The sequence below is a fragment of the Vulpes vulpes genome, chromosome 11, assembly GCF_048418805.1.
Source record: "Vulpes vulpes isolate BD-2025 chromosome 11, VulVul3, whole genome shotgun sequence".
Taxonomy (NCBI): Eukaryota; Metazoa; Chordata; class Mammalia; order Carnivora; family Canidae; genus Vulpes; species Vulpes vulpes.
In genome coordinates, this window is record NC_132790.1 from 55,535,852 (window position 1) to 55,556,607 (window position 20,756).

General features: G+C 38.6%; 1 long non-coding RNA gene and 1 other non-coding gene across 2 annotated transcripts in view; one reads left to right on the forward strand and one right to left on the reverse strand.

Moving 5' to 3' along the window:
• The window catches only part of LOC140594433 (uncharacterized), a 431,755-nt gene that overhangs the window by 359,556 nt on the left and 51,443 nt on the right, over positions 1 to 20,756 (forward strand). The window lies entirely within an intron of this gene.
• LOC112933289 (U6 spliceosomal RNA) lies at positions 2,905 to 3,009 on the reverse strand. Its single transcript, XR_003237632.1, has one exon. It is a non-coding gene; the product is annotated as a U6 spliceosomal RNA (small nuclear RNA).

Below are 20,756 nucleotides of genomic sequence, written 5' to 3' on the forward strand. Positions count from 1 at the left end.
CTCTGAGATCATGCTCTACTAACTGAGCCAGCCAGATGCCCCTGTGTTGGGCACTTTGATTTGTGTTATTTCATTTAGAGTTTTACCGGCAGCTTCAGAACTTCATCAGCAGTTTTAAAGTGAAAAAATTATAGCAATAAATGAAAGATTAGTGATCATTTTGAAAATGATCAAGATAGCCTTCAAGTTCCCCTCAGCTTGGCTAAGCTTCACATAGATTTCTGTCTAACTATGACTAATGGAACTAAAAGAGTGCACTGGTTGGTATAGAGGCTGCTTTTAGGTGAACATGCTTGAACAATGGAATAGAGAAAGGGTCACAGTGACCACCTGGCTGAAGACAGGTCCATTGAGCCACCCACCTCAAAATATCCATAGACCCTACCTTACCAATGGGCTACTTAGAAGTAGGCACAGTTCCCAAAAAATGGAAGATTCTATACATGACCTTACCTCCTCATCTTCCCCCTTTAAAAATGGCCACCATCCACTGCCTTGTTGCAGTCTCTCCTCTGCTGTCCTGACCCCAACCCTTCCTTGTGCTGGGTTTATTCAATAAACTTCTGACTCTTTTGTTCTGCCTCAGTGAATACTTTCACTGCCAGTGTCACCAGCTTCTACATGATAGTTGCCCCATATTTGGGGGCTCTCATCCAATCAAGAGATAGCCCATTTATGAACCACAGTTAGGGAACATCAAATTGAACACAACCCCAGAAATAGTATTGAAAGCAAAGAACTTTTTATTACTTTTTCAAGTAAGGAGACAAATGTCTCGTGGTGGTATTAGTACAGGAAATCTCTTTATTCAGTGTGCTAGGGGTGGGAGCAGGCAGGTTGCACGAGCACTTTGGTTCAGTTGCACATATTCAACATGTCAGCATGCTAGTGCATACATTGTATGTTAAAAAAAATGGCAGAAAACTGTCCATAAGAGGAGATCTTAGTATTATAATGAGCCAGAAGTAACTTCAGAACAACTCACAGGGCTTCTATGCAGATTCTCAGCTCCATTCCAGCTCAAAATAGCTCACCGAAGGGGCCAGGAATGCCCAGTACAGGGTTATCAGGTAAAACATCTAGTTGGGCATCTCTCTGGCTAGAACTGCTGGTTCTGCAGAGCAAAGCATTCCTTTGGGGCTTTTTCTCTTCCCCCTTCCTCACTTCTGCTGAGAGCTTTCAACCCATTTGGAGAGTAGCTTCCCTGGTGCATCCTAGCTAATATACAGGCCCTTTACCTCCCATTAGTTAGAGTATGTCTGGTCCTTTGAAATGTAAATCTTCTCCAAGTCTCTTGATAAGCACCTATTAGCAAACACAGATGGCCTACTCTTGCCTTGACCAACCTCCCTCCTAAGGTCCTCCAAGAGGACCTGCTGGCTCAGCCTATGCTCAAAAACTTCCCTGCTTCTTGTTTTAGCAAGTTGAGTTCAATCTCCCCTACTGCAATTATCTTGACCCCTATTAGTCTTGAATAAGGACTCCCTTGCCTGTTTAATTCCCTTTGGTGTCATTTTTCTTTGACACGACTAAAAGAGTTGAATACTTTTACATGTATGTACTTATTGAACACTTGGACACTCCATTATTTGTGAAATGTCTAAGACTTTTTCCAATTTTTTATTGTAATTGTTATGGGGTCTCCCTGTTGGGTGGGAGCTAGTGTCATAGGCAATGAAAGAATTCAGCCAAGGCAGAACAAAATAGAATGAAGTTTACTGAATACTCTGCAAAGGAGCAGCAGGTAGGACAGCAAAGGAGAGGCTGTCTGCTGTGGGGTTGAGGGGCCATAGTTATAGAGTGGAGTGAAGAGGTATGAGAACTATCAAATTTTCCCTTTTTTTTTGGTGACTGTGACTGGTTGTAAGTATAGCCCTCTGATTGGTTAGAATCTATGGCTATTTTGAGGTGGGTCACTTAAAGAGCCTGTTTGCATTCATCTCAGTGCTGTGGGCCCTTTTGCCTTGATCAAGTTTCCATTGTTCAAGTGTGTTGCCTAAAAGTGGCCTCCTCAGTTTTTACCTTTTGTAGTTACTATTCTACCTATGTTTGTAGCTTATGGTATTTGTATTTCCCTCATTGTATAAGTCAGGTGACTGTGTATGTGGTCTGGTTCTGCACTCCATTTTGTTCTTTTCAGCTTACTGCTTAATAATATGCCAATACCTTTCAATCTCAAGTTTTGGAACTTTATAATAAGACCTGATGTCTGCTAGTGTAAGTGTTCTAAATTTGTCCCTCCACTCCAAGATTGTCTTGGTGCTTTTGGTCTTTTGGATTTCCATACAAATTTTAGAATTAGTATATAAATTTATGCACACCCATATATATGCTGGGATTCCATGGAATGTATAGGTTAATTCAGTGTTTTTTTTAAAGATTTTATTTATTTATTCATGAGAGACACAAAGAGAGAGAGAGACAGAGAGAGAGAGAGAGAGAGAGGCAGAGACACAGGTAGAGGGAGAAGCAGGCTCCATGCAGGGAGCCCGACGTGGGACTCGATCCCAGGTCCCCAGGATCAGGCCCTGGGCTGAAGGCAGCACTAAACTGCTGAGCCACCTGGGCTGCCCCAATTTAGTGTTTTTATATTTCTAAATATTTTACCTTTTTTCCATGAACATGGCATAGCTCTCTATTAAAAAAATGTTTAATTTATCGTAAAAGTTCTTCTAATTATTTATATGGAAATGTTGAAAGCATTTTGTAGACTGAATTGCAGGTATTTAATTTTTTTCAATGTTTAGAACATTTTATTAAAGTAAAAAATTGTTAGAATTAAGTGAAATAAAAAAACATAGCAAATATTTACCAAAACATTAGTAACACCAATCAAGTCACATACATGTAAAAATGCAGAAATGCCTTAAAAAATTTGTAAGTTGAAAATTATGGAGATTTCCCAAAAATAGAGAGTGCTTCATGAATCTGCGTGTTATCCTTGTGCAGGGGCCATGCTAGTCTTCTCTGTATCATTCCAGTTTTAGTATATGTGCTGCTGAAGCGAACATAGGTATTTGATGTTTTGATGTCATTGAAAATAGTATTTTGTCTATTGCTAATTATATAAATATACATTCTATGTTGATTTCTAAAAAATGATTTTGCTAAATGCACTCTCATATTTCCATATTTGTCTATATATATTTAGGCATGTTTTATGTATATAACCATGTTCTATAAAATTGACAGTTTTATTTATTCCTTTTATTCACACATACACACATATATACATATATATAACTAATATGTGAATGTATAAATATGCATGTTTTGTCTTGTAGTACTGACTATAGGATCTCCAGTAAAGAAAAAAAGAGTGGTAAGAAAAAGAATAGTAAGAGAGGGCATTTTTGTCTCATTCTAGATCAGAAGGAAATCTTTAGATATTTAACCATTAAGATATATGTATATATTATACATATATTTATATAAAATATTTACCCATTATTATTTATATATTTATATTATTATATATTTATAATATTTATATATTATTATATATTTATAATTTATATGTATAAATATATATGTATTTAGGATACCTTCTATCATATTAAGGAAATCCTATCTCTTGTATTGCTAGTCTGCTAAGAAGTTTTAATAAGTCTTTTAATAAGAACTACTTTCAAGTCAAGTTTTATTCTTAGTAAATGCTGGTCTCTCTGTTTGCTTTTATTCTTGTGCCATAGAATGTTAAATACAGTGGCTAAAAGCCTGGGGAATATAGAGAAGCTGCTCCTTCTTACCAGACCTGGAACTTCATTTGTTACATCCTCAGTATTTTGAGATTGTTGAAGACTGTACAGACTGTCCATGATATCTCAGTCATTTCACTGTGATTTTCTTTTGGACTTCTTCAATTCTTGTTCTATCACCAAGTTGAACATATCTAGGGGAAACACAAAAACTAATTTCAGGTTTATATCAATGTAGTTCCTTCTTTTGGCATCTTGACTCCCTCAAATCTTGAACATTTGGTTACTGTACGGTCTCTTCAATAGACTCTTAAAAATCTAATTCCTCTAATTGTCTAGAAGTTTATTTATTTATTATTTTTTAAGATTTTATTTATTTATTCATGAGAGAGGCAGAGACATAGGCAGAGCGAGAACCAGGCTCCCCAAGGGGGTCCTGATGCAGGACTCGATCTCAGGACCGTGGGATCACACCCTGAGCAGAAAAGAGAAGCTCAACCACTGAGCCACCCACGTGCCCTGTCTGGAGATTTAGAGCTAAAGGTAAATTTCATCATTTTACATAACGGATTATCCTATATGCTTCTACATAGTGTAAATATTCAAAGAATAAGGAGTTCTCCCATTCTCAAGAAAGTTATTGTCCAATGGGCTGGCAGAAACGTAGTAAAATATATTATGTGCAAATGCTGTTGCAAGTAGAGATCAGAGGATCCATTCACCATCCTGGGAACCCTTATTGGGGCATTTTATTGTCACATTTATACTTTGCTTGCTGGATAATAGTGGTTGCCTAGCTTGATGGATGTCACAGGTTAGCAACACAAGTACCCTGAGTTTAATCCCGAATCTCATAAAAATAAACTTTACATTTATGAAGAAATTGGTTAATATAATCACCTGCTGCTATGAAGAATTGGAAGAGGCCTATCAGAATGCAAGAATTTCCATACCCTCAAAGGTCCTTCTAGCTGGACTAAGAATCAAATGGACACAATGTAGATTAACGAGAAAATAAAATTTAATAGGTACATACAGGGACTCCACACAGACACAGAAATTCCAAAGACAGGCAAAATGAGGCATATGTGTCCTCCTGAACTAGTGAGAAGGTTATAGGAGTCTGAGACATTGGAGGAAAGGAATGCAGTTCATAGGGCAACAAGAAAGGGAGCAGATGTTTAAGAATTAGATATTTGCCCAGCCTCAGAGATGGGTCACTCAGACATAATTTATCTCTGCCAATAACTTTTATTCTGGAAAAACACCTCCATTTTTTTTCTCTTCTCTATTCTTTATTTTAAGTATATAGTGTATAATACACATAACATACAAAGTTGTGTTCATCAACCATTTATGTTATCAGTAAGACTTCTGGTCAAGGGCAAGCTCTTACTAGTTAAATTTTCAGGGAGTCAAAAGTTGTATGCAGATTTTCCACTGTGCATGGAGTCAGGTGGTGGCCTAATCCCCTAATCCTCCTGTTGTTCAAGGTCAACTGTGTGAAGTTTAAATGAAGAGTAATCTCTAGCTCCATTCTTTCATTCCCCATCCTCCAATCCCTCTGCCTCCCACACCAAAGAAGCTGTTTTCTACTCTTCAGTTATTCCTCATGGTATAAACCTTCCTGTTTCCATATATCATCTTTATAAAGCTATTTATTCATAATTTTGAGTTATTTATTATATTCTTACTTTGGAAGTGGATCATGTGTCACTTTGATAACTCCACACATACCTGTTCTTCCTTCTTCCTTTCTCTTAGTACAATTACATGGACAATTTTTCGTGAAATCAATCATTGCTGAGTCAAGAACTATATCATCATCACTTTTACTTTCTGAACCAGGAGAATTGCTCCCTTCCTGATCTATCTATGCTGGAGTGCCCCAGGACCCAGGCATTAGACTACTTTTTTTCTGTTTACCCTTACTCCCTAGCCCATTCCTATGGTTTTGAAAATTAACTCCCAAACTTATATTGCTAGCCCTGTCTTCACTTGAATTCCAGGCTCCTATTGTCCACTGCTGACTTGACATTTCTATGTGGATGTCCAGCAAGCTCCATATACTTAACTTGTCCAAAACAGAACCCTCCTTTTCCCTCCTCTGAAACCACCACTTTCCTCATTTCAGGAAATGGCACTTCTGTCCTTCTAGCTGGTCAGACCCTGAAAGCATTTAATTTCTTTAGATTTTAGATCTTCGATTCTTCGAAGAATCCCTTATGTAGGTAAGGGAGGGGCAAAAGTTTCTGGTGAGCACATAGGGTCTTGATTGCCTTCAACTCAGAGTCAACTCGGCCCCAAGATGGGCCGACGTGGCCCATCTTGGGGCCACCTGTCCATCGCCCCTGTGGTTGTCTTCCTGAGTTTTGCTCTGAAGAGCCTAGTGTAGGCTACTCCTTGGACTTGTGGCTTTTAAAACTGGTTCCATTCATGAGTGTTCTACTGGATTTTGCTGCTGAAGCCTTTGTTTGATGTAGCTGGAGGCTTGCCTTCCTCAGATCAGTAAGAGATTGGCAGTTCCTTTAGATAGGCCCACCAGCACAGCCCTCTTTGGTGTTGGAACAGCCTCTGATTGTAGCAGTGTCTGCCACCTAAACCACCACCTCTGTTGTCTGGTAACCTCAACCTGTCCCTCACCATGGAGGAGTCCACTGGCTGGGCCACGCTACTGTCTACTTTATGAAGGGCCTCACAGGGACTTCCTGGGGCCTCCAAACCACATGAAAGCCAAGGGAAGTCCAAGGATCCAACAAAAATTTGTTTCTTTATGTTTTTAATGACCACTTAATTTCTCATTTTTAATTTTCTAGTTAGTCCTTTTTGAATTCTATCTCAGAAATCTTTGTCAACTTCAGGATTAAAGAGATACTCTATTTCTTTGTAGAAGTTTTAGAATTTTAGCATTTATTTTTTTTTTAAATTTTTATTTATTTATAATAGAGAGAGAGAGAGAGAGAGAGAGGCAGAGACACAGGCAGAGGGAGAAGCAGGCTCCATGCACCGGGAGCCCGACGTGGGACTCGATCCCGGGTCTCCAGGATCGCGCCCTGGGGCAAAGGCAGGCGCCAAACCGCTGCGCCACCCAGGGATCCCAGAATTTTAGCATTTATATCTAAGTCTATGATCCACTCCCTTCCTCTCACTCCACTGTCCACCCCTCAAATAATTCTTTGAACTAGAAAGGCCAGCCTTAGGGCTTCTTCCTTCTCTCTCATATGATCTCTGCATCCCTCCCCAGGCACAGAAGAACAGTCTCTATGGCCTTTGCATCCAGATGCTCTCTGGATATGTTTATAAGAGAGATAAAATAACTGAGAATGTGTTCTTTCTTGCACTACATCCTAGCTTTACACTGTCCTTTTGTTGCTTTTATGCTTGTTTTAGATGGCAAACAGTAATCTTAACTCTATCTTTTTATCTCCAGCTCTTTTGCAGGCTGCCTCTTACTCAGGTAAGAGACAATGTACACAAAAATTTAAAAGAAAAATAAACTCATTGATATATTTTTAAAAGTCCAATCTTCATTACACAGAGTTCCCCAGCAATTGTATAATGCCTGAATTCTTCAGCAAGGAAGCTATCTGGAGTGTTTGAAAACCTGGCAGCACAGACAAGAGGGTGTGGTGGACTATTGAATTAACTCAGTGGTGAGAAGCCTCGTGGTGGCATTGGAGGCTGTAGCTGGAGGAACCGTGGCTATGTTGGAAGGAAGGTGGGAACATAGTGCTGGGAGGAGTAGAAAAAGTAAAATAATAGTTCAATATTGGAATAGGGAAACTAGTGTGGTTGTAAGATGGAAAAACCGAGGAAAATGTTGGAAGAGACCAGAAACCTCACTTCTTTTCCATAATTGATCTAAATAAAGGTGTATTTTCTTCTGATATGTCAAAGATTGATGCTATCATATTTATACCAGAAGACATTATAGTGCTGTGATATAATTTTGTCCTATTTATATCTAAAGCCGCTAACGTGAGTAAGGTTGAGGGCAATGTATTTTTTTATTCTTACCAATTGAAAATTTAGCTTCCTTAATCCATTTGTGCCAGAAATATTGTCCATTTATTGAGCACTTTGTATGTGATAGATCTGTGGGATATCACAGTTGAATAAGACATAGAAACAGTTTCACAAACAGCCCTGCAACATAGCTGGACAGCAAGTGTTCCTTGGGACAAGAAGTGTTATGTGGTGTATATATATCCGTGTATATAAATATATATAATCCATATATATAACATATATCCATGTATAACACACACACGTATATATATCCACACATAACAAATTTCCATATATAACAAATATCCTAAGCCTTTGGAAGATTTTGAGTCAGTGGGGGAGTGACGAATACAATGCAAGATTTTTCTTTCTCTGTGTGTAGATTAAAATCAGATTGAGAATGAAATTTGTTTCTGCCTCTCTAGAATCATGACAATAGAATTTCCCTGTAGTTCAGAAATATTTAAAAAGAACAATAAGACAGAATTTAACTCCCAGGTGCTTGCTTAGCAAGCACCATGCCAGTTAAGCACTGTTCTTGTGTCATTGTGCAGATCCCCAGTGGGCCAGAAGAGAAACTTCTTAATTAGATTTCAATGGTCCTTGTTTGCTAAGGTACATTGTTCAGGGATAGCTGGTGATGGATTGGCTAAACATTTTGTTCCAGTTTTTGCTTCTTCTCTGTAGTATTCTGCTGAGATGTGACTCTCTCATGTAACTTTGCAGTTTCCTCTGACAACAGGTTAAGTTAGCCTGCTGCCCCTGTCATATGCAGAACCTGATGGATGTCAAGGGATGAGACCAAATTAATTCAACAGGTGGCAGAGAACCCTGGGGGAGGAGAAGCCTGCTCCACATGGATATGCTAATACAGATTTCAGTGCATGATTATCATTCTGCAGTTCAAGAATAATTGAATTTGCATATCCCCAATGTTTAAGAATTGATTTCCTAAACGAGGAAATCTGGGGCATAATGACCATGTGCCTGTGCATCACTGCACATTATTTCAGGATCCAAAGGAATCTGCGGAGAGTAAATTACTTAGTCCCTTTGGATAGATGGAATTTTCATGTTATCTTAGGAAAGCTGTGGGCATTTTTTTTCTCCTAATCGAATGGAATCATTCTCTGTTCTAAACATAGGATCAGAAGTGCCTTAGAGGCTGCTAGGAGGTAAATAATTAGCTATCCTACTGCCTGGAGAAATAGCTCAGAGGTTTTTAGAGACTCTGCACAAATGGACTCGGATATTATGCAAAATTAGTTTTGGTTAGACTCTAATTTATCTAACTTAATATAATTATTGAGAAAAGCAAACTGTGGACAGTTAGGAGTAAGGAATCAAGAGCTTGTGCAAAGGAGATTGGGCATGAATGTTCTACTAAAGAGATAATGATAATTAGATATGACTGAATTTATTGCTGCTTCTTAACACTGCACATACAGGGTTTGCCCCATATCTATCCCATTGGAATTTCAGTTGTGTCTTCATTATTCAGAAAACCTTATCTTTATTAGGATCAAAGCCCTGTAAGTAAAGGTAAATAATTGTGTAATGTCATCATATATAGCCAGCTTTTCCAAATATGGTTGAATTTGATATGGAACCTATTTTTTTGAAACCCCAGCCATGGGCAGAAAATAATAACACCAAAACTCTGAAGCAATATTTTATGCTGTGGAAGACATATTTGGAGGGATACTCATAACAAGGCTGGTTCTCCTCCAGGCCTAGGTCAGCTGACGCTGACAGTAATTTAGGGAAAAGTAATAAGGCATATTATGGGTTGTATAGGACCATTAGATCCATTTGGTGTCTCTTGCGACTTTTAAGCTTATTAGGAAAGTAGAGTCATAGGCCTTTGTGTTGTAGGAGCCATGAGAAGTAGGATTTGAATGGATTGGAGACAATAAAATCTGAAAGTGATGGAACATTTGATTAAATCATGAGTTAACAGAAAATGGCCCTTGAGACAGGCTCACTGGAAGGTAGCTTAGGTTGGGTGGACAGCTAATGGGATTCCATAATTAATATTTTCATAGGGCTTCAGTCATGTCAGCATCTGTCTTCTCTCTTATGAAGCACAAAAATATGTGTCATGTGCCTGGGTGACTATTTTCAGTAGATCTCCGTGCCATTTTCTTTCTCCAGGAGTTCAAACTGCTGATTGAGAGCTGAGGTAGATGTCAGGCACAGGACCTACTGAGGAAGCTAGGGTCATTTACATTAGGAAAGGTGGGAATGGCGTTGTCATCTTGGTGGCTCAGTGGTTGAGCGTTTGCCTTTGGCTTATGTAGTGATCCCGGAGTCCTGGGATGGGGCCTGCTTCTCCCTCTGCCCATGTCTCTGCCTCTCTCTTTGTGTCTCTTATGAATAAATAAATAAAATCTTTTTTTTTTAAAGGAAAGATGGGAATGGATAGAGAGCCTGAATAAACACACCTGGATCCCAGAATTCATTCTGCAAGTGAGGAAATAAAAGACCTGGGGTTTTCAACAACTTGCAGAAGTCACCCATAAAGCCGTGTAAGATTTAAAGGTGGTGGGGGACGCTAAAAACAAAACAAAACAAAAAACTGTGTAAGATTTGGAGTTTGAATTCAACTTCATCAGACTCTAAAGACTGACCTCTCATTTTAATGCACTGCCTTTGTTAAAATGGCAAGGGTCCACCCAGACTAAACTCCACTTTATCACTGAGAGTTCTCAAAACCTGTGAACCTCTTCATTTTGTGGCAAACAGCCATCCTATAAAAGGCTATGTTCCTGTGAGGTCTTCCTCAGACCCAGGTTGGTTTAAAGGAGCAAGTTCTGGCAGTCCCGGTGGCTCAGTGGTTTAGCGCCGCCTTCAGCCCAGGGTGTGATCCTGGAGACTTGGGATCAAGTGCCACATCCGGCTCCCTGCATGGAGCCTGCTCCTCCCTCTGCCTGTGTCTCCGCCTCTCTTTGTGTGTCTCTCATGAATAAATAAATAAACTCTTTTTAAAAAAAAGATAAAAAAAATAAAGGAACAGGTTCTCATCACCCAACATCTGATCTACCATGTGTTAGTTACTTCTCACTTGACTTTTATGAGGGCCAAGTTGGAATGTTACTGTTGAACACATAAGAAAACAAAAGTCGAAAGTGACTTGTCTAAGTCTGCATAATGCACCTGGATTACAAGGAATATATGTCAAGTATTATAGCAGGTTTTAGCATATTTTTGTCTTCAAATTCTAACAGAATGCTTCACTGACAATTTTAGTCTTAATGGTAAAAATAATAATGCCTATCTCTTACAGGTAGGAAAAGTAACTTGTCCAAAGTCAAATATCTTGTTGCATGGGTTACTTGTTACTCTGAAGTCCAGATTCTATCCATTAATTCACTAAGATGAGACTCTTTATGATATTAGTCATTAATTGCCAGCCATGTTGTAAATCAGTCAGCTTGCTCTCTGGACACAGGGGCAGTAAATTGCAAAAACAAATGACCACCATCCCTCAGCCCTGTCTATAACCATGTTCTTTGCAATATGACTTTGCAGTTCCTCCCATCAAAGTGTGAACTCTATTTTTCCTCTTCTTGAATCTGAACTGACATGACTTTCTTTTACCAGTATAATGCAGCAAAATGATGCTATGACAGTTGCTAACCTAGGCCTCAAGAGGCTTTGCATGCTTGTGATAGCTTTCTTGTTGCTATGTGAACAAGTCTGAAATAGTCTGCTGCAAAATTCCCAAGGCATCCTGCTGAGGACATTCTAGGGTAACTGGTAACCAGTCAATCTGGCAGCTGATTGCAGAAGCATGACAGCCTAACCAAGACTAGAATAATCATCCAGATATATATGACCCAAATTGCTGACCTGCAGAAGTGTGAGCTAAATAAAGGTCTGTATTTTTAAGCTACTGAATTTTGGGGTGGTTTACCATGCCTCAAAAGTTAAGTGACTTAGCAGGGTGCTACACATTGTCTCTTGGCTTTGTTGCTACCTCTACATCTGGTTCCTCTTCCATCTTTCATTGTGATTACTGAAGGATTTCTATTCTTTCAGAGATATCTTTCCATTAAAATTTGATCTTACTTCAAATGTGTTCAAAGTGTGTCATTGAAAACAAGTTACAACAAGGGAATGACCGAGATTAGAGTCTCTTTTCTTATTCATTCATTCATTCCATTCACTCATTTGTTTGTTTATTTATAACTCTGCTCAGCCAAAGTTTAGTTCAAAGAATCTTTCCTTTATTTTGATTTATCAATCACATCTGATTGCAGTGATTAAGAGATTTTTTGAAAGCAGACAGATCATAAAAGAAACAGTGTTTCAAGTGTCACAGAATTTTGTGTTTGGAAGTGATATTATGTGATTATTGCCTGCTTACTCGGTGCTGGTTGCCCCTAAAAGAGACAGACAGATAGGTAGAGGATAGAAGTGATAGATAGATAGATAGATAGATAGATAGATAGATGATAGTTATAAAGAGTAAACTGTAGGGGTGGTAGGATACATTTTAGAATTATTTAGTTTTATAATCATTGGCATTCTGATTATGCTGAAATAATTTAGATTCTTATCCAACAGCAAGTTACAGTGAATAGGTAATGTGATAAAAGCCTGAGCAGTGCATTTCTATTATTCATTTGTTTCTCTAAAAGTGGACAGTAAAATCAATGAAAACAAGTGACTATATCCTTTACATAATAATGCTTCTAGCATGAAGTCATTCCTGGCTTGGGTAAGAACATGCACAGATGAAGGCAAATTTCCTATGAGGTCATTTGAAAAAAATGAAAATATCCGATTCGGCTTTATTTATTATTTATTGACTTAACTGTTTATTTATTCATGCATTTATTAAATACATATTTACTGAGTGCCTCCACTGTCTGCTAAGTACTGAGGAAACAAAGAAAAGTAAGATATAGTGTCTAATAGAAAGTCACTTATAAAATGGTATAGGATACATTATTATATATGGTGAGTAAATAAGAAAGAACAAAATATTTTATGAGCAAGAGGTTAGCTTGGCTTATGGAAAATCAAGATGTAAAGATAATATACAATATAGAAGATGCAACATTTTAATTGTAATTTCCTCCTGAATTCCCTGATTCGTGGACCTTAAAAAAAATCTGGCTTAAAAAAATCACCATATGTTTATCTTTAGTTTAGAATATAAGCTATTTCCTCTAGATCTGTGCCCTGAACTTGCATGATGTTATTTCCCAGCTGGTGTTATGACTGACTTTCTAGTAGGTCACATTGTTTGACACAAGCTGTTTCTGGAAGATGGGGTACATTAAATAAAATTAAATCCCATAGGCATCAGGTTTTTGTTTTTGTTTCGTTCATTTCATTGTATTTTTTGATTGAAAGCATCATTTGCATGATACCATATTAATGCTATAAGACTTTTGAATATGCTGGCAGAAGCATATTTGTCAGGTTAAGAAAATTTGGGTTCAATCTACACATTATTTAGAATGAGAACAATTACTGGCTCTTCTATAATTGAAAGGATTCAATGTAATCACCTCACCACCAGGAAAGTTGCTGAGCTTCTCAGAGTATGGTACCCTATTCACAGCTGCTGTATGGTTACTACTATTAGTGAAGTAGAGTAAATCAGGCACTGAACAAAGGGGGTAAGGGGGTATCCAGTTGAACTTGAAAAGAAAGACAATCTTGCTTTTTTTTCTTTTCTTTTTTTTCTTTTTTACCTTTGTACAGTCACCGTCTCTGTTACTATGGCTACAGTTTGAGACTCTCACTGGGGAACTTGGGCTGCTCAACAGAATTTGGTTAACTGAAAGACTCAAATATGCCTCTTTTTAATTAAGAGCCTCTTCTGCATTGGGATCCTGATACCCATTTACAAGGTTGATTTACTAGTGGCACATTAATGTATATTTTCCTCAGATCTCTTTGAAGTTTTCTAACCTTGTTCCTTCCAAGGACATGACCCTCCATTCAGAGATCTGGGTGGATCATTACATTAGCATCCCTTCTCCTAGTCCAAGTGGAAATTTGTTATGACCCTTAAACTACTGCTTACTAGGCATATTTCCCTTTCTTCAACTCTTTCCTGCCCACTCCACCCTGAGTGTGGTTATAAAGCTAGAGCTGTCCACTCTCCCAGGTACTAGTCTGTCATGCAGAACTTTCCATACAATACTATTTTTCCCCTTCTAAGTCAAGTAGTTATAGAAGAGCTTCTCAATCTAGGCACCGTTGTTATTTTAGGTTGGATGACTCTTTGTTGTAGAGGAGATCTTTCTTTGCATTTTAGGATATTTAGCAGTATCTTCGATCTGTATCCACTAGATACCCATCATATACCTTTCCCCAACTGGTGACAACCAAAAATGTATCCAGACATTGCCAAATGTTCTTGGGAAAGGGAGGCAAGACTATTCCTAGTTGAAAATCACTGCAGTGGGGTGACAATGCATAATTGTTTGAATAGGACAGTCTTGTTTTAGGCTTTTTGTCCTGGCCTACTTTTCAGCTCAAAAATGTCCAGGTTTATATGATAAATTATAGTTGCTCTAATCGTAGGAAACTCCCCATGAGATCAAAAGTGTGGGTTGGATGGAGGGGTGATTGTGTGCCAAGAGAAGACATGCTGCATGTGTGAGCCATCTGCCTATGCAACTTTCTTATGCTTCAGAAACTGTTTAGGTCTAGTTCCATATACACCTTTTCCATTTAATAAAGGAGTGTTGCTTTGTGCGTCTGACTTCATGGCTTGGAGCTGCTAGGTAATACAGTCCATGATGTTGATCTCAGTTTTGAATGGGCAGGTGCATAAGCATCAACCACAGTATAGGAAGAGGCAGGAGTGTATCCAAAGTAATAGTTACTTTGTAAAGAATATACAGGATTTGTATCCATAAAAACCTAAGAAATGTGATCTTCCTACCAGGGTTTTCACAAGCTCTAGACAGCATCCTCATCTACCACAGATTTCAAGCGTCATGGAATCAGCTGAGTTACAAATGCCAAATGGCAGAGCTGCCTACATTACAACCTGGACCAGCTGGATAGCTTCCTCTTGCTCTCCTCGTACTCACTCAAAGCTGAAATGTTTATAATAACCTGGTAAACAGATTGGAAAAGCACAACAAGTATGGTATATGTTGCCTGTAAAATTCCCAAGATTTCATTGCCTCTTTCTTGGTATCAGGGGATGCAAGATTCAGGATGCTTTCACTTGAGACAGTATATGCCAAAATGCTCCAGATCACTGGATCCCCAGAAATTAAAAGCATTCTGTAATTCTCTATTTGTAAAGGATTCATCTCCTCACCACTATCATGCAAGGGTTTCCAAGTGACTTGCTGTAGTTACTACTTTTAGCTTTCTACTCTCAGTAACATGATGAACCAGCATGATATATCTAGGATGATGAGAAGATCAAAGTCCCAGCAAATTAAATTGTGAAACAGATATAGAACACTGAAATAATGCTAAGTCTGAAGGGTAAAGTTGATTAGCTCTTTCTGCTAAGGGAAAAACAATAGATTCCGGTGTTGCTTCTTTTTGAGATAAGGAGAAATAATTGATTATATTAATAGCACTTACTGACCACTCTAGATTATGATTCCCTCCAGTAAGCAGATCATATCTAACAAACCAGCTATAAATGGAGTCATTGCCTAATTAAATATATGTCTACTACTTGTCATCCTCAAGTATTTATCCATCTTCTCTACTAACCGAATTGGCAAGTTTAAACGTCAAGGTGAGAAGTATCAACACTCTAAATCTCTTAAGTCTTAAATGATGGCAGATTCTCCTGTGATTTCCTCAAGGATGTCATTATATTTTTGGCTTAGCATTTGGGTATAGATAGGGAGTTTTAGAAACCTTCATTCATCTTCCTGCCAAAATAAACCTATTCCATGAGTCAGGTCAAAATTATTATTATGCCAGTTGCTAGGCTAACTAGTCTAAAATACACTGGGTAACCAAGGATATATACATGATATAGATGAAGAACCAGATGGGGCTACTATGAGGTATACTCAAGTCACAGTCTATTCAATACTTGACCTCTATAAAGTCCTCATTATTTCCTATGACATTCTGGGTCCCTAGGGATTAGCTTTGATTTAAATTGAACTTCCAACAACCTCCCAATGTCTGGGTAAATCTCTTTACTCAATACCCACTTAGCCTGGTTAATGGCCCCAAGGCCCTTTGGGGAAGACTATGAGGAAGATTCATGGTAAGTACTTCTTTGTTATTGCAGAATCCTTCCTCAAGAATACTCTGCTTTCTCTCAGTTCAAAGACATCTGCATCTGGGAAGTAACTCAAGTGTAAAAGGATCCTATCATGATGGCTCTAGTATTGCCTTTGTGAGGCATAGAATTTGAAGGTTATAAATCTCAAGCAGAACATTGGTGGGCTGTCCATCTTTCCTGTCAGATAGAACACCATTATCAATTACCAATAACCATATATTTCAGTGGGCCAGGCCATTGTGATCATCATTTTGCCCTACGGCTGTTTCTTTCAGCCATGTACAAATATTTTCCTCAGGCAGTTACAACTTGCTAACTGGTTATGCCATTCTAGCATCCTCCAACCTTATTAAAGGCCAGGTGGTCAATTTCAAAGTCAGCATCTCTTACCAACAACTCGAAGAATATTTAGTAGTAATGCTGGTTTTCTCCTCTCTAGTTTCTTGAGTACTTGACAAAGGGAGTTTCTTCTGGTCTCTTTTGTAGGATTTCGTAGAATGGACATTTTGCATAAAATAAACTTTCTCTGAAATTCCTATCTCCAAGTATTTTGGTAATTAAATGTTAAGTTTATCAAACCTACAGATATAAAAATTTTACATCCAAATAGTATGAAAAACCTGACAAAAATTAGGTGTTTGTTTCACTTTCCTTACTCCTTATTCCTTTTCTATTCAGGATCAAATGGTCTTTCAGGCTAGTGAAACAAGATTGGAAAGGACATAACAGAAGCAGAGTACTCCTCCCCTTCCCATACAAAAACAGTCTGCTTAGCAAGTCACGGGCCACCATTTCTGGGAGCACCACAGGAGGTATGGCGACACACAGCATGTGCTGCTGAGCTCTGCTGGAAAGGGTAATTGCTGCCTTGCCATTTGAGTTCAACCATACATAGTAGTCTAAGTGACTAATCTCTAACTGTCCCTGTGCTTTTTACATCTACCCTAGAGATTCACACTCACAAGTGATAGCACTGGACAGGCCAAGTTTAGGATATATGTCTACGCTGTGTGTGCTAGAGAGTGGTGATCTGGAACTTACAACAGGGATGGAAGGACCCTGTTTCCAATTTGTTTTACGATATTGGCTGGGAGGCAATAACAATGTATGTTGACAATAAAAAAGTAACAACAGGCTTTTCCTTTTTTCCCTGGTTTCCCCTCTGGCTAGGTAGAAATGCAAATACAAATTAATTAAGTTTGATGGTTATGAATCCCTCGTTCTTGCGCTAATATATTAGTGTGAGCCCTGAGAAGATAGGAAGTCTTTGCTCCTATAACCTTGGTCATGCTGTAATCTGAGCTTCAGGGGGATGGGTTTCAGCCTATTTTTGGGAGCAGCTACATATTTCCTGCCTTGAAGAACTTGACATTCACTTAGACTTCCATAGGAAATGATTTTCCTTTTAGTTAACCTCACCTCCCAGAGAAAGGTGACTGGTCGGGTCGGGTCTGGGTCTATGGCCATGAACTGCCTGGATGGGATTTGAAGACATTACAGACCATAAGTCACCTTGCTCTCAACAAATAATCAAGACATTTTTCTTGCAGCTAAATCCAGGAAGGCAAGTCACATACATATTGGCTTCCTCTCTTGGCTTTTATTATACTCACCACTGAGGCATATAAAGAAATAGAAAGAGACTTAGAGTCTAAGGGCTGTTTGGCTTTAAACATTTTTTATTTTCTAATTGAATTAGAGTAAAAACAGTAGTTAAAATATACTCTTGGTTGTTGTAATGAAAATCACAATAACAAATTAGCCAAAAATAGCCAATTTTCTGTGGTTTCCAAGGATACAGCCACAATTAGAATTGTCATCCACCAATCAATGTCCACTCCCCTTCCAAGGGACATTAAAAGGGAACTTGTGGAAGGGAAGGGGCCAGAGAGAAAGTTTGTCTTGCTAAATAGAGGTTAGGAGAAAAGAGGAAGTGTTCTGAAACCCATTGTGTTGATTCTTTTCAGATCAGTGAAAGGAAGATGGCTAAACTGATTCTGATCCTTCAGAAGTAGCTTAACTGAAAACAAGACCTCAGGGGCTCGGTTTCTGTTTTAAAGAGCCAGGTGGTCCTCTAATTCATGGGACCATAGGATCTTTATGTCCCCTGTCTGATTTTAGCTTTTATCTGTTGGTCCTTTGCCAATAGTCTTGTATCTAATCTTTGCAAACACTGTATGAGGATGTCTTAGACACTTGTTTTGGCCCACCAAACATCCATTCCACTTTTTTTTTTTTTTTTGACAGTAGTGGCCCGACTTCCTTTTAGAAAATTACATTTCCCCCATTTTATACTATCCAGGTATGCAGTAAATTAAGACTCCTTAGCCAGGGAGGGAATGTGAATCAGGCCATTCATAGTTAATACTGGGTAGATAAATCTTCAATGGAGCTATAAAATGACCGAAAATCGCAAGAACTTACTTGCTCTCTGGAAATTCTGGATGAGGCTACAGTGTTCCTTCTAACTTGCCCATTGAATTATTTTGTTTCCTATGTCCCTTTGTTAATCCCGTAAATTAATAATTTCCTTTAACAAGTGTCCATTTTAGTTTACATTAGTCAGAACTGAAAATAATATCAAGGGCTTATTATTCTTATTTTTATTTTAAGGAAACAAAGCCTCAGTTAAATCCTTAGTCCAAGGCTAGTGATTTTTTTTTTTAGAGATTTTATTTATTTATTCATGGGAGACAGAGAGAGAGGCAGAGACACAGGCAGAGGGAGAAGCAGGCTCCATGCAGCGAGCCCAATGTGGGACTCAATCCCGGGACTCCAGGATCACATCCTGGGCGGAAGGGAAGTGCTCAACCACTGAGCCACCCAGGCATTCCAAGGCTAGTCAATTAATATGGAATTTGGATTCAAACTCATATCTGCTGCCCTCCCTCCAACACCCACATGATTACCTTGTATCTCAATAAATAAATTACTCCCTGATCTATACCCAAGTCACAGACTCCCTTTCAACAGAGGAATCAAGGGGTGACTCCTGAGGAGAAAATTCTCATTCTTCACACTTTCCCTTTTTTGAGGTGTTGAGTCTTTTCACATACTTGGTGATTTTTCTCTTTCTATTCTTTCCACCTGGGTGAAAGAGGCTGATGATGGTTGTGTCATGCACTAGGATAAGATACAGTTTCTTTCAGGATGTGCATATGTCTCTCTTCTTCTTCTTTCCCCTTCCCTTCTCCTGTTTTTTTTTTTTTTTTACTTTCCCTTTCTATTCTTTTCTTCCCTTCTCCTAGATTCATTGGAGCATCAGAATACAAGAAGAAATTGGGATACTTAACAGGAAGAATGTTGGGGCTTTAGGACGTACAGCTCTGTGAAGTAGATGGCCTGGTCCTCTGCTGTGGTAGCTGTTCCCTCACTTCCATCCTATCCAAAGGCTCTTTTCAGAGCCATACACACACACACAATTTTTTTTTTTAAATGAAGAATGTTGGAAAGAAGTTTGGAGGAAGGAAGAGCTAGGTTTTAATTCTAGCTCCACTAACTCCTAGCTTGTTGTTAGGGAAAATCACTATCCAGTTATGGGAAGTTTCAATTTGATGTAATTTTTTGTTGCCAACTTAGACTATATTTGGAGGGAGGCAGCTCACCTGTTTAACTGTACACCTGGTCTGCTTGACATCATAGAGCTTCCTGGAACTGCTACTGCCTTTCCAAATGCCCTCTGCTACTTGGAAGAACCTGCATTCAAAGCACAGCCAACTTCCCTGCTTGTGCAGACCTATCTTACACAGTGAGCATAGATAATACAGAGCAGAGATATCATAAAGAGCTCGGATAGTCAGCATAGATAGTGAATAAATACTCTTGAGCTTTTGTGCCAGATGAACCTTGGCACCCAGAGTAAAGGCTCCAAAGAATTCTGAGATTTGCCCCTCAAACATGTGCCCTGTGTTCACAATGTGCTGAGCAGGAGTGTTGGTGAGATCTCCTTGGTCCCTTTATGCCCTCTGTGTATACTGTACTATCCCCTTTGGCAGTGAATGGTAGTCTGGTAGGGATAGTCCCCTTTGCGTTTCCTGCTGAAATTCATTTCAACTTTAGATAAATGGATAACGCCTGTCACTAGTTCTAGAGCAACATATAATATATCAGATTTATTTCAGTGGGGTTTTCAAGCTGTAAGTTAGATATCTCAGTTTAGGTCACTTAGGTATTAATGACATGCTCCCTAATCCAGAGTTCTTTGGTGGATACTGCTTTCCCCACTTAGAGAAATAGATACCTTTATTTGCACATGAAAGAAATGAAAACATGACTTGCTATTCAATGAATCATTTTTTTTCCTTTTCTTTTCTTTTAATCACTGTCCTTACCCATGATGAGCATCAGGCTAAAAGAAACAGGAATACTTAAAATATACCAAAGTGGAAAGTGCGTGAGTTTTGAAGCCAGACAGAACAAAGGTTAAAATCTAGCTCTACTTATTTCCAGCTTGTTGTTGGGCAAAATTACTTTCCCTTTGAGAAGAGCAGTATCCTAGTTTACCCTACTCTAAATGATGATAATATGTACCTTTTAGTATTATTGTTAGTGATGAGAGGTATTTATAATTGTATGTTGCACAGAGTAAGCTGGCTGTGTAGTAGACACCATTAAGTCAAGCCAAAATTTATCAGAAACCTATCCCTGTTTCACAACTGGTATATTTTAAACCTTTCAATATATTTTGGACAAATGCCATGCTCATGATTACCAGTAGCCCTTTCCTTAGGCTCTTTATTATGTAATACTATCATATGTGTTTCCTATTCCCACTGTAACAAATTACCACAAACCTAGTGGCTTTAAAAGCACAA